The sequence below is a fragment of the Jatropha curcas genome, chromosome 2 (genome assembly GCF_041381405.1).
Source record: "Jatropha curcas cultivar XTBG-Jc1 chromosome 2, XTBG_Jcur_1.0, whole genome shotgun sequence".
NCBI classification, from domain to species: Eukaryota; Viridiplantae; Streptophyta; class Magnoliopsida; order Malpighiales; family Euphorbiaceae; genus Jatropha; species Jatropha curcas.
In genome coordinates this window covers 18,568,143-18,584,962 of record NC_143152.1, presented here as the reverse complement: position 1 = coordinate 18,584,962, position 16,820 = coordinate 18,568,143, and the positions used below count along the sequence as shown (strand labels likewise).

The 16,820-nt window shown below is 37.1% G+C and overlaps 1 pseudogene; it reads right to left on the bottom strand.

The window, feature by feature from the left end:
• LOC149498330 (uncharacterized) lies at window positions 1-905 on the bottom strand (annotated as a pseudogene).
• Between the last annotated feature and the right edge of the window lie 15,915 nt (window positions 906-16,820).

Genomic DNA, 16,820 nt, shown 5'->3' with positions numbered 1-16,820 from the left:
CTAATGACCCATAATGCAAGTCCCAACGTGTGTCACTAGGTCTTTGAAGAGAAGTTTCTTGATGTAAACCTCGACCACTTGAGATTTCACCATTTTTTTATTCTTCAATAATACTACTGAATTATTTCCCATGAAGAATATCCTTTCTCTTACTAGAAGCTCCAACTACATTCAATAAACTTAAGAGTAGGTTAAACAACATACTAATTTGCACATGATTCTTTGCACCAGTACAAGTGCTAATTGCAATTGGTGAGCAAAACAATGGACATAGTATGCAGAACTGTTTTCTTTCAAGATAAAAGTCTTCAAACCATTAATTACTCATTGCATATTGCTAGCTCCGTCATAGCCTTGCCCATGTAGAGATGATAAACTCAATCCATGTTTTGAAAACAATCCCTCTATTGCAGACTTAAGAGATACAGAGGCAGTATCACTAACATGAATAATACCAATAAACCGCTCAAGCACACATCCTTTTGCATCCACATAGTATAAAACAATGGCCAATTGTTCTTTGATTGAGATGTCACGAGACTCATCGATGAGAATAGAAAATAGCCCACCTTGAATATCATTAATTTAGCATTAGTGGTCTCTATTACAGCAGCTTTAACAATATCTTTTTGTATATCAAGATCAATGACTTTGAGATTACCATGAGCATTTTCTAAAACAATATTATTGATATCTTGGTTATGATCAAGTAAAAATCGTAAAAGTTGCAAAAAATTACCATCGTTATTAGAAGCCTCTAACTCATCATGACCGTAAAAAGCTAGTCCTTGACGTAAAAGGAATCAAATGCAATCAACTGATGCAGTAAGTTGAGTACGATAGTCCTTTCGAGCTTGATTGGATTGTCTAGCATAAGCAACTTGGATATGCCGCTTTTGATTCATCAAATCTTGGAAATTGCTCCAAGCTTTGTTATGAGCACTATTTGGACCTCCTATATGAATTTGAAATCTTTCTTTCTTTTTCCAGTTGATAAATACATCAACAACAAAGTATCACCACTTGCTTGATCCCTAATATCTAGCCTATACAGATAACAACACAAGCAAAAAGCTGCATCCTTTGAAACACTGTACTCTAACCAATTGCTATATTCTTTAAACCAAGAAGGAACAAATTGACGATAAATATTTCCAACTTTTCTTTATGGAAAATCATTATCGAAAGGTTGACATGGACTCTTTTGCAAATAAGCCCTTCGTATTTTATCACGATCATTAGGGTGATAATCTGAAATCTTTTTTCGTAATCCTAGATCAGAAGTAAGATCATCAATGTTGATTTCCAAATGGGGATGCTTTGAACAATTGGGATCAAATCTTTATTTGTAAATGATCGTTTGAGAAATTTGTCGATAACTAAATTAAATTCATGTACAAAGTAATTAGAAATTTAAATAAAATTAACTACAACATCATGATTTACTTAAATTTTATACAAAGCCATTGTCTCACATTCAATACAATAAAGTAAAAAATTCTAATTTTGTATCCTAATTTAATCCTTTGCGCTTACATCATTAATTAAATATATAAAAAGAAAAATGAAAATGCACGTATGGATGCTGCAAAATCAAATCAATTTTTAAAAAATTGTTTTTTATTTTCATATTAACTAATTTTCAAGTTTGAATTAATAAATTAATATACAAAATTCAAATAGTTCGATTGGATATGATATTCCTAATCATAATAAGTTAAGAACAGCTAAATAGTACTTGTAGATTTCTTTTTCATCCAAATTCATACTTTTCATTACAACAATTCCAATTTTCATGCTAAACAGACTTGAATAAATAAGTTCCAGTTTTCTCATTCTATGTTAAAATGCATAAGATGTTAGCAATCCAATCATACCACTAAGGCAAAAATCATAAACAAATTAATTTACATCATAATTCAAATAATATAAAGAAAAAAAAATACAAAAATAGTTTATAATTATAAATGTGCAAAGTATGAAAATATATTGAAAAAATTAAAAGAAGAATAGATTAGATAAATTAAATGGAAAAAATAGAGAGAAAGAGCTAAAAAAATCTAACATGTCTTGTTAGTTCTCCTCAAAGCTATGAAACAATGAAAGAATGGAAACCAAACAATAAAACCAAGTTTGTGACTTTCTTAAGAAGTTGAAAAGGTTAGTCATGTAGTGTAGGTTAAGTAAGTGTAAAAGCAACTAAAAAGAATACAAAAAAAATGGATCATGGGCTTTTGTGTACTAGGTTAATAAATTAGGCCCAATCTATACCCAACCCAAATAAATAGAAATTAAATAAAAATTAAATTTTTTCTTTTGGGCCAGTAGGGGCAAGTTCCCCCATTGCCCCCCTTTATATATGTCCCTGGTGATGAAGGTGTGGCCAAGTTTGTTGGCGAGATATGTCTCGTTTATATATTGACACCGTCCTTTATATTCGGTCTATACATGCTTGCTTTGCTATTATCAAATGAACCAATCAAATCAATAGCTTCATTGTGTAACTGATACCATTTTAGATTACATACATTCAGTTTTACTCTCAGTGATAAATGACGCTTTGTTCAACGCAACAAATTATTAGTCTTTGATGGTGCATTCGTGGTGTGTGTGTGTGTGTGTGAGAGAGAGAGAGAGAGAGAGAGAAAGAGGTAAGAATAGAGAACGAGAGAGAGAGAGAGGAGAGATATGGAGATGGGCAAGAATTTATGGGTCACGTGAATTAGCGAAGAAATACACAAGGTTATTTTAGTCCATTCATTATTAAATGTTAAGGTATTTTGTCTTTTCGTATAATTTTAACGGAGAAATGAATGGAAAGACTAAATAGTTTGACGGAAGTAAACCTCATGGACCGTTAATTAATATTGCCAAAATACAAGGACAAATTAGTTAATTTGGTCAAACGTCAGGGATGAAATAATTATTTCCCATATGTAATTTAACTTTAATCTATTCAACATGAGGCATGCATGAATTTCTTCTGTAATAAAAACCCACAAATAAACGTCAAATTTAAGATGTTCAAATATATATATATATATATATATATATATATATATATATATATATATATATATATATATAATCTTGAAACATAATTTGTTTTTGAAAAGCTGACTTGAAAATCTCCTATCTCAGTATTTCTTTTATGGGTTAAATATTTTTGTGTTCCTAAATTATGACCAAATTAACATTTAGGTCCTTCAATGTTTAAGTAATTATTTTAAATGATCTAAATAATGCCGTCGTTACATTGCGAGGTCCTTCCATCCAAATTCCTACCTTTTTTCCATTTATATAGGCTGAAAAGCGAATAATTACTCAAATGTTGAGCGACCTCAGTGTCACACTTTACACATGGCATGTCGCTCGTAATATACTTAATAAGTACTTAATACTTATAAATACTTACTAGGTATACTACAAGGGACTTAAAACTTTTCATTCACTCATTTATATTTTGTACAAAAGTAAATATAGTTATTAAAATAAGTGTAGAACTTCTTTTGGTTCTTCCACTTGTTATATAGAAATGCCTTTTTTAGTAATTTATTAGACATATGAAACATAACTTTTATTAAGCTCAATAAAATAGTTGAGTCAATATAATTGCTTAAACATCAATTACATTATCAAAAGCATAAAGTGGTTCCATAAGTCATAAGCCCATGGATGATTTAATTACATACTAGAGTCTTTTTCAAATATTAGATACATAGTAGAAATTAAGTACTTTTATAGAATACAAACTTTCAAATTTACACACTCATAATTTACACGTATCTGCTTAAATATACATAGCTGTTTTGTTAACGTGTAATACATCATACAAATTCCAAAAAGAATCCAAACATATAATAGCTACATCAGTAGCATATTATCTACATCAAACAAAACAGTCTTCTCCCATTTCCTTTTCCTTTCCTTTTCCTGTGATAGCACAAAAGTAACTATCGCTAAGCATATTCCTTAGTGGTGTACTATTGTAATACAAATACAATTTATCAAATCAAATCTCTTTATAGGAAAATAATCAATCAACTATAAAATGCCTTTTCATAACTTTTCTTTAAAACTAGTTGTTAAGCCAAAACAATATTTAGCAGGAAACTTTAGAATACTGTGTAAAATTGACAATAAATAAGCTTCTACTTTTAAAAACAATAATGAATCATAATTTATAAACCCACCATGTTAAAGAGAATAAGGAAAACAATAACCTTTAAATCATATATCCATAATGTAGTCTTTATAACTTTTATATAGTCAATTCCGAGGGCCATCAGTGTTTAATGTGCACATCTAGATCTGCTATCTACAACCTCAATCTGTGATATCATTTCAATAGAAGAGGGAGCAATATACAACCTCAACATAGATGGAGAATTTCATATCAATCATATATCATTCAGTGATGATATCCATATTCAATCGATCGTAATATCAACTTAACAAATGAAGTGATATTCAAGGCAATAACCATGTTTATATTCAGCTGTAAGACTTTTAAACCATTTCATTCATGTAATAATATCAAAGTCACAATGGGCAATATTTCATTTTACAAATACTACTAAAAACATTCAATCATGGCCACCTTTATACTACAAGTATCAATTGGCTAAAATCCTCCTCTTTCAAAGTATAAGAATCATAAAATTTATTTGCATATGTCATTAGGTCGTATGATTTCAAAATATTTTAAAAACTTATGAAATCATTAATACTTTTCATAAGTATGATTCATAAAGCAAATCCATTGAAAATATTTTGCAAAATCAATCTCATTTTGATTAGATAAAAGTAGGAAACGAATAGTATACTAACCTGAGCTAGAAGTCTCCCCTAGCCTTTCTCCTCTAGCAACCACCCTCTCCTCAACTCTCTCTCTCTCTCAAAAGCTATAGTATGAAATTAATATTAACATTAACACCATACTACACAATGTATACACATAGACTACCATAGGAATGCAAATTAAGCATTAGAATGTAATATTCATGCTTTTCTTCCATTTTCACCATGCTTGTCTAAGTGTCATATGACCCTATGAAACACTTCATATCCAACACATAACCATATCTTAGAAAAATAAAAATAACAAGTAAAACACTAGAAGTCAACGGCATGCTTAATTCATTAAATGTTCATGTAATGCAGAATTTCAGCATCTGAGTAGCTTGCATTTGTTGACGCGTGTTTTTTATGCCCCGCCTGATCCGATGATGATACGAGGATGAATGGGTCAATGCCGTTTAGAAGTCTTTTAATCTAAGGATTTAAACAAAAAAAAAGGACACGTGCTACAGTAGCCGTGTGCTACAGTACCTGTTTGCTACAGTCCTAACCTAGCTCTATAAATTCATCTCTTTCTCACAATTTTCACACAACTCTACACAATTTCACAATCTAAAAAACCCAAAAAAATATCCTGCAGCCACATTCTCCTCTAGAAACTCTTGTGAGTTAATTTGGAGGAAAATTGGCATTAGATATCAATTTTAGGTGATTTAAACCATAAAAAGAAAAATTAAAAGATAAAAAAAAAACATATCAATTCTTGAAAACAAAGCTTCTGGACATTTGATCCATTTACAATCCTCAATCTCAGGTTCAGGTAATTTTCTTGATATTTTTGTATTTTTTCTTTACATATTTTTGTGTTTTTTTAACATGTTCTTGTGATTTTAATATTTTAAGCTTCTTTAAATTATATTCTGTTCATATTTGGCCATTTTATGTGTCCTTAAATTACATTTAAACAAGAAATAATGTAAACAAATACTTAAAAATGGATTCTGGACAAAAATCACGTAGATGTTCATCGATAAACAGTAACTGTTCATCAATTTTCCCAGAAATAATCGATGAACAGTAACTGTTTGTTCAATGAACAGTAACTAATTCAGCACTGTTCATTCGATTTCCAGAAATAAAAAAATAATATAAAAATAAAAATAATAAATTTTACACATAAATAAAATAAAATTTAATTTCTTCAATAAATCTGAAAATGGCCAATTATGAACAGATCACAGTTTAATTAAGCTTAAAATACTAAAATGTGATTATATATATTTATTTGTACGAATTTTATTATTTTTGGTTGAATGCAAAAATGAAATTAAACTAAAAATAAAAAATTAAAATGTGATTCAGATATTAAAATTATGTATGGCTTTATTTTTATTAGTTTATGGATTTAATTTTTGATTTGATTTATATATATTTTTGGATCCGGTTTGTTACCCGCCTTGAACCATAAGGCAAGAGCGGGTCTTTTATTTATTTGATTTATTCTTCGGTTTGTCGCCCGCCTTTAACCATAAGGCAAGAGCGGGTCATTTATTTATTCCATTTAATATTTTTGATTCGGTTTGTCGCCCGCCTTGAACCATAAGGCAAGAGCGGGTCTTTTATTTATTTGGTTTAATTGCTTTGATTTAATTGCTTTAATTTGAATAATTGTTATGTGATAATTAGATTTGTTTGGGACGATTAAATAATTTTTCAAATAGGAATTCGGTCCGATTTATTTGGGTTGGGTTTAAATAAATAAATAATTTGGCTTTTCTAACTAAAATAAATTAGAAATCATAGGTTAATAATAGAGGCCGGTTTTCAGGGCGTCGGCTTCCAACGGGCCGGCGTACCCAATTCCTTTACCCAGAATCGCATTGATGCGCCTGACCAGTCTTTTAAAATAATTTGGCCTTAAAACAAAATTGGGTTTAAAATGGAGTCATTTTTATAAAAACGGTCCCATTGCCTAAACAATGGGTGGCGACTCAAAATTGTTTATAAGATCGATTTATCGGCACCGCATAAAAAATAAACACATTTTATCAAAAATCACAAAAAGGATGTTTTCGGGTCCTTCAGGGGGATTTTCGATGAAAACAGATTGGCGACTCTGCTGGGGATACAACCACTAGTCCCCGATTATTTTTTAATAATTAGTTGGTTGTGATTAGGAATTAACTCTAAAACTTATGTTTTCTAAAATTGGAAATAAAATTGGTTAGAAAGCCGTCGGAAAATTTTTAATCGTCCTTGTTTGTTTATTCGCTTTCCTTTATTTTATTTTTGCTAGGTTCTTGCATTCATACCGCATTTCTCTTTTCTCATCACTTTCTACCCATATCACCCTTCGGTACTGGTGTTAACTTTGACGGTGGATCCAGCCTAAACCTCGCGTTTTAGGTACATCCATCCGAGAATTAACATTACTACCAACCGCAAGCCTAGTACCTTAAAGGTGCGTCAAAAGGAGTAGGCCCAACAAAGCCCGAATCCTGTTTGCGGAACCCAGACTTTGTTAAGCCCAATAAGACTGAAGCCAATGCATATAGTTGAAAAACCTTAGTCACTTCCCCTAAGGTGTACCCGATTCTGTTTGCTGTTGTTATGCCGCATTCATTTTCGAGAGTTTGTATCGTCAATCTCAAAACCCCCTGTTGGTTGTCGAGATTAGACCAAATCCTAGGAAACAGATGTCGGAATTTATACCAACGGAATTCGTGTGTGGGAGAAATAAGGTTGGAAGGCATGCATTTCCCAACTCCCGTTTCCCTCTATGTTATAAACTGTACATATGATGTGACATTCATGCACCATGTAACATTTTTTCTTTTCAGCCATACATTAATAAGGGCTAATTTCCAGTATGGACGTTTGACCTTGATTTTGAGACTAGATCTCAAATTCGTTTTGAATAATATAATGCAATCACTTATAGTGAATCAATACCCAAAAGAAAAGGGAGTTGCGATTCCTTTATATTGTCACATTTCTTGCATTATCTGAAAATAAGTGAGTAAGAGTTTACAAAATTTGTAAACAAAACAAAATAAGATCCTGCTCGGGACCATATGTTCCAAGGCAAAAAGTAAGGATACAAAAAAATACACAAAAAAAAATAAATAAGAAATATTCCGCTTGGAAATTCTTTCATTCCAAGGCAAAAATTAGGGACTTGAGAGAAAATAGTCGACCGTAAAATCCAAAAGGGACGGTCGACGACAGATAATGCCAGAAATGTTTAAATACAAAATAAGTTATTGCCATATTATTCATACCAAATTTTTGGTCCAGTCGTTGAGATCGAGATCTTACTTCCATACTGGTCTTTAGCACATTAGAAATGCATTTCTCATCCTATGTGCTTTTATTTTCCCATGCATACATATAGAATCTCCTTTTAACTCAGGTCCTTTTTCAGTCAAAATTGATCCACCTCGGGAAATCACTTCGAGAGTCTGGCACCGACGTCCTGGTCAACGTTTGGTCAGAGTGTCCCCAATCCCCGAGTTTATTCCAGTCAGTCCAGTGAGTTATTCGAATTCATCGGATTCAGATTTTGACTCAGATCTAGTAGAAATGGCAGATGATATAGGGGAGGAGCCCGGATTCTCTCAAGCCTAGATAAGAACTATTGCTCAGATTGTAGCCGCTGCTCTCGCCCAAGATAGAGCCCAAAACCAAACTACTCCCGCCTCAAGCAGCCAACCTGCGGTTGTAGAGAGGCAAATTCCAGAACCTGTGTCAGATAATCAGACTCCTGTGGGAAACACAACCCCTATTGAGAATGATGTGCTCAAGCAACTTGCCGAGCTGAGAGACAGATTTGACAAAATGGCTGCAGTGAAGGAAAAAGACCCGGTCACCAACTTTCATATAATCGAGAAGCAAATTCCAGAACCTGTGTCAGATAATCAGACTTCTGTGGGAAACGCTACCCCTATCGAGAATGATGTGCTCAAGCAACTTGCCGAGCTGAAAGACAGATTTGACAAAATGGCTGCAGTGAAGGAAAAAGACCCGGTCACCAACTTTCATATAACCGAGTATGTTTTGCACCCAACCAGCTCCACTTCATTTAAAACATTCAAGCATACCACATTCGAAGGAGACAATGATCCCCGTTCTCATCTGTCTGAATTCCTCCGGGTCTCTCAGATGAACCGGTACAATGAGGATGATGTTTTACGAGCATTTCCGCAAACATTACATAAAGACTATCGGAGGTGGTACGATGGTCTAGATGATGAGACTCAAAAGAATTGGATCAAACTACAGACTGCTTTTCTTAAGCATTTTAAGACTGATGAGAGTGACGAGTTCGGTTTGCGTGATTTGGAGAGTTTGAGACAAGGGAAAGATGAAAGCTTTTCTGATTACTATAGGAGATGGAGAACAAAGTTATACAGGGTTCAGACAAGGCCGAAGGATAAAGAATTGATCAGAATCTTCAGTAGGAGCTTGTTACCCTTCTTTAAGGAGAGGATGTTAACCCAACCTCTCACTGACTTTGCTCTAGTTCAAAGCGCTGGTTTGAACATAGAGGAGCTGTATAAGGAGGAAAAGAAGAAGAACAGAGGGTTTGGCAACTATCGAACCTCCTATAATGACAGAAATGTCAGAAGTAGCAATCAAAATCAGTCAGGGGGCAGTAACACAGTGGGAACCGTCAGTGAGAGGACGAGAAGAGAATTCACTGATCTGGGAAGACCATTGAGTACGGTCTTGAAGTCATGTATCAAGAATGGGGTACTTTCAAAGTTGCCAGTCAATCCAACTAAACCGGTGCGTGGTAAGTATATGGATAGGATTTGTGATTACCATTAGTGTAAAGGACACTCTACAGATGAGTGTTTCCAGTTGAGGCATGATATTCAAAACCTGATCGACAGTGGGAAGATAACCAAACCCCCTGAGAGAAACAAGCCAAGTACCCAGAACAACCCACTTCCTCAGTATCAGTACAACTATCCGCCCCGCAAGTCTCAGTCGGGTGGATCAGTCAATGCTATCGAAAGTGGCGTACCGGAAGAGCTTGTGTTAGCAGAGGCTGAGTGGGAAGAACGAATGTGTGCAATGCTTAATATTTGAGATGATTGCAGTAGCAGTGATGAGGAAGAAGGAAAGATGCCCGTGAAAATAGAAATCGAAAAGAGTATTACGGTGAAAGTGGGCGATGTGTCAGAAAATGAAGATGAGCAAATCCAGCTCGCAATTCAAAAGAGTTTAGCTGATCAAGAGGAACAATGGTATTATAGCAGCGAAGAGGACGTGAATGAGGTAGGCGTCCAGAGCTTAACCCGCAGTGGGCGAGTATACAATCCCGATAGCAGTGTGCAGGCTAAGGGAAAAGAGATTGCTGCTGATGGAATGAAAAAGAAAGCAACAGAGGAAGGTAGAGAAGAGTCAAAAGAAAAGAAGAAAGAAGAGGAGGTAGTGAAATTTCAGAAGAAGACTGTCGAGGTAGGTGAAAACAGTCAGAATCGAGCATCGAGCGGTGTAAATGCCAATTCAGTACTGAGCCAATTGCAGAGAACAAGAGCAGATATTTCATTATGGGATCTGCTGCTAGCATCCAAAGAGCATAGAGAATCTTTACTAGAAGCCATGACTTTTATCAGAGTGCCTGCTCGGATTCAGAGTGTTGACATGATCAACGTGCTACAGCGTAGAATTGGTGAAATCACCTTTTTTGACTCGGACCTCCCACCAGAAGGAAGAAACCACTTTAAGCCATTATACATCCAGATTGCCGTTAACGGGCGTGACACTCGGAATGTAATGGTGGATAACGGATCAGCCCTGTGTGTGTGCCCATTGAAGATGCTATCCAAGTTTAAAATCGAGGAGTCAGAACTTGAACCATCAAACATGGTGGTCAAAGCTTATGACAACACCATGCGGAGTGCAAAAGGAACTTTTAGAGCGAAGATATCCACAGGGGCTGTAGAAAGCTGGGTGATGTGGTTGTACTTGATATTTTAGCCAATTATGCTCTTTTGTTGGGAAGGCCCTGGCTCCATCCTCTAGGCGCAGTTCCGTCTACCCTGCACAGGAAAGTAAAAATTCCATGGGGCACGGATGTGGTGACAGTTAATGCGTAAGAAGACATGAATGTGGCAACAGTAGAAGGCCTGGAGATGGCAGTACCGTTGTCTGGCTTCGAAGTGGCAGTGGTTGACGCGCCAGTTAATGAGGGGAAGAGTGCTGTGAACAGAATGAGTCCTTTTTCAAGGAAAATGATGAAGAAAATGCAGTGGCAGTATGGTAGAGGTTTAGGTCGGAAGCTACAAGGAAGGTTTGAGCCTCTCTCATCGGCATGCGGACAACAAGATAAGCGTGGACTGGGATATACTGAAAGCAAAAAGAAAGAAAAGTATGAGATCCAGTCTCCAGTCAGAGAATCAGGCCTGAACCAGATTTTCTTTGTCCCTGAGGCTTCAGGAGAATTCGAGAGCAGAGGGAAGATTTATCCTGGGTTAGAGATTTTCATGACAGATTTTGAAGAAAAATTGATCAAATCTCCTAAGCCTTCTTTTGAATAGCTGGTTGAAGGCACCGAATTTATGGTGGGCATGGTGCAACCAAGCAATGGCACTAAGTGGTCGAAGAAGGTATCTGAGTTTGAAGACTTCTTGGGGATTGGGGATGCAGTTGCCAAGATGGTGCAAGAGCGAAAAGCCAAGGCAAGGATCCTCCAGTCGGTATTAGCCGCTGAAGATGCTGAGGAGGCAGAGAGGAAGGTGCCGAAGATGAAGCTAGAAGATGCCAAAGCAGAAGACGCCCCAGAAACAGAAGAAATACCAGAGGCTGATGAAGTGATCAAGGCAATAAAGAACACTTGTAATGAATGTATTGAGCAGGCAATTAATCCTGTATTTTGCTTCTCTGATGTTTGTTTTGAGAACAATATGGATGGTTTTCCTCTTTTATTTCAATCAATGGAACTAAATTTTGATTATTTGTTCTCTTGTTTTCCTGATTGTCACATTCATGGCATTGATTATACCACGCGCATATTTGACATAAATGCATTGCATAATTTTGCATTTAATTTAAGCACCATTGAAGATCCTAAAATAATCGAAATCGGATTAGACTTTAAACCTGAACTCAGACAGGATCTTCAAGAATGCATTAGAAGAAATTCAGAGGTATTTGCCTGGAGCTACGCAGACATGCCAGGAATCGACAGGTCAATAGCAGAGCACTTCATTCCTACTGATCCGAGTGTTAAACCGGTAAAGCAGAAAAGGAGAAGGGTCAGACCAGAATGGCAGGATAAGATCAAAGCGGAAGTCCAGAAGCAATTGAATGCAGGGTTCTTGGAAGTAGTACATTATCCGAAATGGTTGGCCAATATAGTCCCTGTGTTGAAGAAAGATGGGAGGATAAGGGTATGTGTTGACTACCGGGATCTAAACAAAGCCTCGCCCAAGGATGAAATTTCGCTTCCGCACATAGACGTTTTGATTGACAGCGCTGCCGAAATGGGTTGTTATTCCATCATGGACGGATTCTCCGGATACAACCAAATACTGATGGCCTTAGTTGACAAGCATAAGACTACTTTCACCATAGACTTCGGTACCTTCTGCTATAGAGTAATGCCATTTGGACTGAAGAATGTCGGGGCGACATATCAGAGAATGGCTACAACATTATTTCATGATATGATCCATAAAGGGCTAGAAGTGTACGTGGATGACATGGTGATCATGACAAGAACACAGGAAGAGCACGTAGAAATGCTAGAAAAGTTCTTTGCACTGGTCAAGCAATACAACTTAAGACTCAATCCCAAAAAGTGCGTATTCGGAGTAACGAAAGGGAAGTTGTTAGGTTTTGTTGTAGGACCTAACGGGATTGAGGTAGACCCCGACAAAATAAAAACCATTCAGAATATAGAACCGCCAAGAACAGAGCGTCAGGTGAGAAGCTTCTTAGGTAAAATTCAGTACATCAAGATTTATTTCAAGGTTATCCATCACTTGTGCTCCAATTTTCAAGCTACTTAAGAAGAATCAGCCTGTTAAATGGAATGAGGACTGCCAGAAAGCCTTGGATCACATAAAGGAGTATTTGATGAATCCACCAGTATTGAGTTCGCCTAGACCAAGAGAACCTCTGATTCTATATTTATCTGTAGAGGATGCAGGAGTGGGAGCAATGTTGGTACAGCCGGACGCCGCCGGTGTGGAAAAGGCCATTTACTACATTAGCAAGAAACTACTGCCTGTCGAGGAGAAGTATAATCTGGTGGAGAAAACGTGTATGGCAGTAGTATGGTCGATAAAGAAGTTGAGGCCTTACTTTGATTCCTTCAGGGTCACTTTCATTTCCAAAATTGATCCTATGAAGTATTTGCAGAGAATGCCTACTCTAGAAGGACGATTGTCCAAGTGGTTAATTCAGATGCCTAGTGTGGATGCAGAGTTTGTAACAAAGAAAACGGTCAAAGGTCGGGTTATGGCAGAGTTCCTAGCTGAAAACCCAACTACAGATGACGAACCATGGGAATTAGAGTTTCCAGATGAGCACTTGCTGTATGTCGAAACAGGAGCCTGGAAATTATACTTTGATGGATCAGCCAATAGAAATGGAGCTGGAGCTGGTATTGTAATTGAAGCACCTAATGGCGAGGTCATCACAATGTGCAAAAGACTGTTGTTTCCGGTCACTAACAATATGGCTGAGTATGAAGCATGCATCATGGGAATGGAAGCTCTTCTCGCATCCGGTGCTAAGGAAGTCGAGGTGATAGGAGATTCGTTATTGGTTATTGAACATGCAAACAAGAGATGGAAAGTAGAAGAGGAGAGATTGAAGCCCTATGTCGAGTACTTGTTAAAGAAGGCATCACTTTTCGATAAAATCATCTTCACTCACATAGGAAGAACCTATAACAAAATTCCGGATGCCTTGGCAAACTTAGCATCAGCTTGGCAGGATTTGAGTAAAGTGCCGAAAAAGCCATTCATTATAACCACAGCCAATATCCCATGCTATCAAGAACATTATGTGAATCAGGTAGAGTCGGAGGAAGAACCCTGGTTTACAAATATTCTGAGGTATGAGAAAGATGGTACGTTTTCTGATGATGCGATGAAAGAAGACCGTGCAGTTCTCAGAAAAATGGCTCTGAATTATGTCCTGGCCAATGGTGAACTCTATCGAAGAGCTTGGGACGGGATGTTGCTAAGATGCGTGAGTAAGAAAGAGGGAGAAGAAATAATGAAGAACATCCATGAGGGAGTTTGCGGTACTCATTTAAGTGGCATGAGCTTAGCTAGAAAAATCATAAGGCAAGGTTATTTCTGGATGCAGATGGAAGGCGATTGCATCAATTATGTGCGTCATTGCAAAGCATGCCAATATCATGATAATAAAAGCCACTTACCGGCTGTTAAACTCCATCCGATAGCTCCTTCTTGGCCTTTTTCTGCATGGGGCATAGATATCATTGGCAAAATCACGCCAGCAGCATCGAATGGCCATCAATATATATTGGTTGCAGTGGACTATTTTTCTAGATGGATCGAGGCTCAATCTTACAAGACCTTAACTGCCAAATATGTGGCTAGATTCATTGAACAGAACATTTTTTGTCGCTATGGTATTCCTCATCATATAGTTACAGATAATGGTTCTCATTTTCAAGCAGATGTTGGTCAGTTGCTTTATAGGTATAAGGTTGAGCATCACCATTCTTCTCCTTATCGCCCTCACGCTAATGGTGCGGTAGAAGCTGCGAATAAGGAGATTAAAAGAATCCTGTCTAAGATGTGTGAAAGGTATAGAAGCTGGGCCGAGAAACTTCCTTTCGCACTCTGGGGGCATCGCACTACGTTCAAGTCAGTCAATGGAGCTTCTCCCTTTAAACTTGTATATGGGATGGAGGCAGTGTTACCAATAGAGCTCGAAAAGAAGTCTCTCAAGGTTCTTGTAGAAGCTGGTCTGACCGAGGAAGAATGGGTCAAGAAAAGGTATGAAGACCTGGCGTTTTTGGACGGAAGAAGATTGAATGCTCGATTCCAGGATCAGATGAGAAAAAGGAGGATTGCTCGTTTTTACAACAAACAGGTACATCCAAGGGATTTAAAGAATGGAGATTTGGTGTTGATCAGATTGTTGGATCACGAAGCCTAGAATCATCCTGGTGGGAAGTTCAAACCCAACTGGCACGGACCATTTAGAGTTCAGAAGTTACTAGCTAAAGGTGCCGCTGAATTAATCACCATGGAAGGGAAGCCTGTCGATCGGATTGTCAATCAGGATCAAATGAAGAAATTCTATGTCTGAAATTATGATTTCGGTTTTTTTTTAAAAAAAAAAAAAAAGAGCTAAGTCGAAAACCCGAAAGGGCGGCTTAGGCAAAAAAGGAGCTCGCTAGGTTGAAAACCCGAAAGGGCGACCTAGGCAAAAATTAGAGCATAATAAAAATAATAATAAAAATAAAACTTTTGGGATTAACACGTGGTGCTTAGTTTAAATGTGAAATCTATGCCATGCGTTCGTGACAGATTTGTGATTGGCTGCTCAATGTCATCAACTCGACTTGAAGGAGAATAAGTAAATGAATAGTTAGGATGAATGACCATTGTATTAAAATAAAAGTTCTTTACTTCTGTATAATGTTGAAAAGAAGTAAGATTAATAAAAGGTCTGAATTTTAAAATTTTTCTTCCTTTTGTTTCGGGGACATGGTTAAAGAATGCAAGACCTTCCTCTTTGCTTATCTGATCAAGATGGACTAGTTCAAAAACATTCTGGCTGTTGGTCCTACCTAAGTATTGAATTGTTTTAAAACATTGATCAGGAGAACGAACACCATCTTCTCAGTGATTTCCTTGGAAGGATCAATAAAACCATGATAAAACCTTAGTACTTATGTAGGTTCATGCATACACAAAGAAGTTGCATATACTGTTTTTGTTTGATCTGTGCAGGTAATAAAATAGTCACCCCATTCTTTTTGTTTCCTAGTAAAACGGAAATTAATAAAGGCAGAACCATCGGATTCATTAATTCAAAGAAAGGAGATACATTAACTGGGAGCCCATGGTCCGAGAATACAAGGAACTAAGAAAAAAGAAAAGAAGACAGAGAAAGCAACAACAACATTTGTTCCAGCAAGGGGCCATCATCGGACGCCAATCTTTGCAGAATCTAGTATCATCATGGGGTGTAAAACCAGTTGACATACGCGGGCGTCACAATGTCTTGGATCACTCCTTCACCTAGGTACCTGGTGTTTCAGTTTTGCCAACGGTCAGCCAAATTGGTCAGCAGATGCAGCGTCATGAGACCACTCTCGAAGTTATGAATTCTGGGAATGCGCTGTATCATACCGTATTGACGGCTGATCCTGTCTGGGAAATAGGCCATCGAACGGTTTAGACTGGCGTACAACACATAGTTGAGGTTCATGCTTCCAGTAGTGACCAGTCTGATCCTCCACCAAGGACAAGTCCATCGAATTGTCGGGTTATCCCCAAAGTCGAAATGTCCTCGAGTCCGAGACCGAAAGTTAGCAGGGCCATAGGTTGGAATCAAACGAGTTGGGACTGGAAGAATCAGGCTTAACTTGTCTAGAGCCCAGGCTTGCAGTAATATCGGACAACCGCGATGGTGAACATTAAAGTTGATAATGTGAAGGGCAATATCCCTGACCCAGCACATCGTCTCCCCATGATCATCATGAAGATGGTGCGATGATACATTTGCATGTCACGAACAACGGTCAGCAGGCGAAAATCTCCAATTCCGGGTCGATGATTCTTCATCGCGTACATGTTTAATAACAGGAAACAACAAGCTCGGATCCAAGAGGGATCTATATCCATGGATAGAACCCTACTCAGAAAAGGCTCTAATGGAAGGCCTTGATCCAGATCTATGCCGTCAGGAAGGTAAACTGGACATAGGGCCGCAATCTTAGCTAAATCATGTCTAGGGCCTGGGGGTAAAGCTGGAGTTTCATCTTGTTCAGGGTGATGACCCATCACAGCACATAT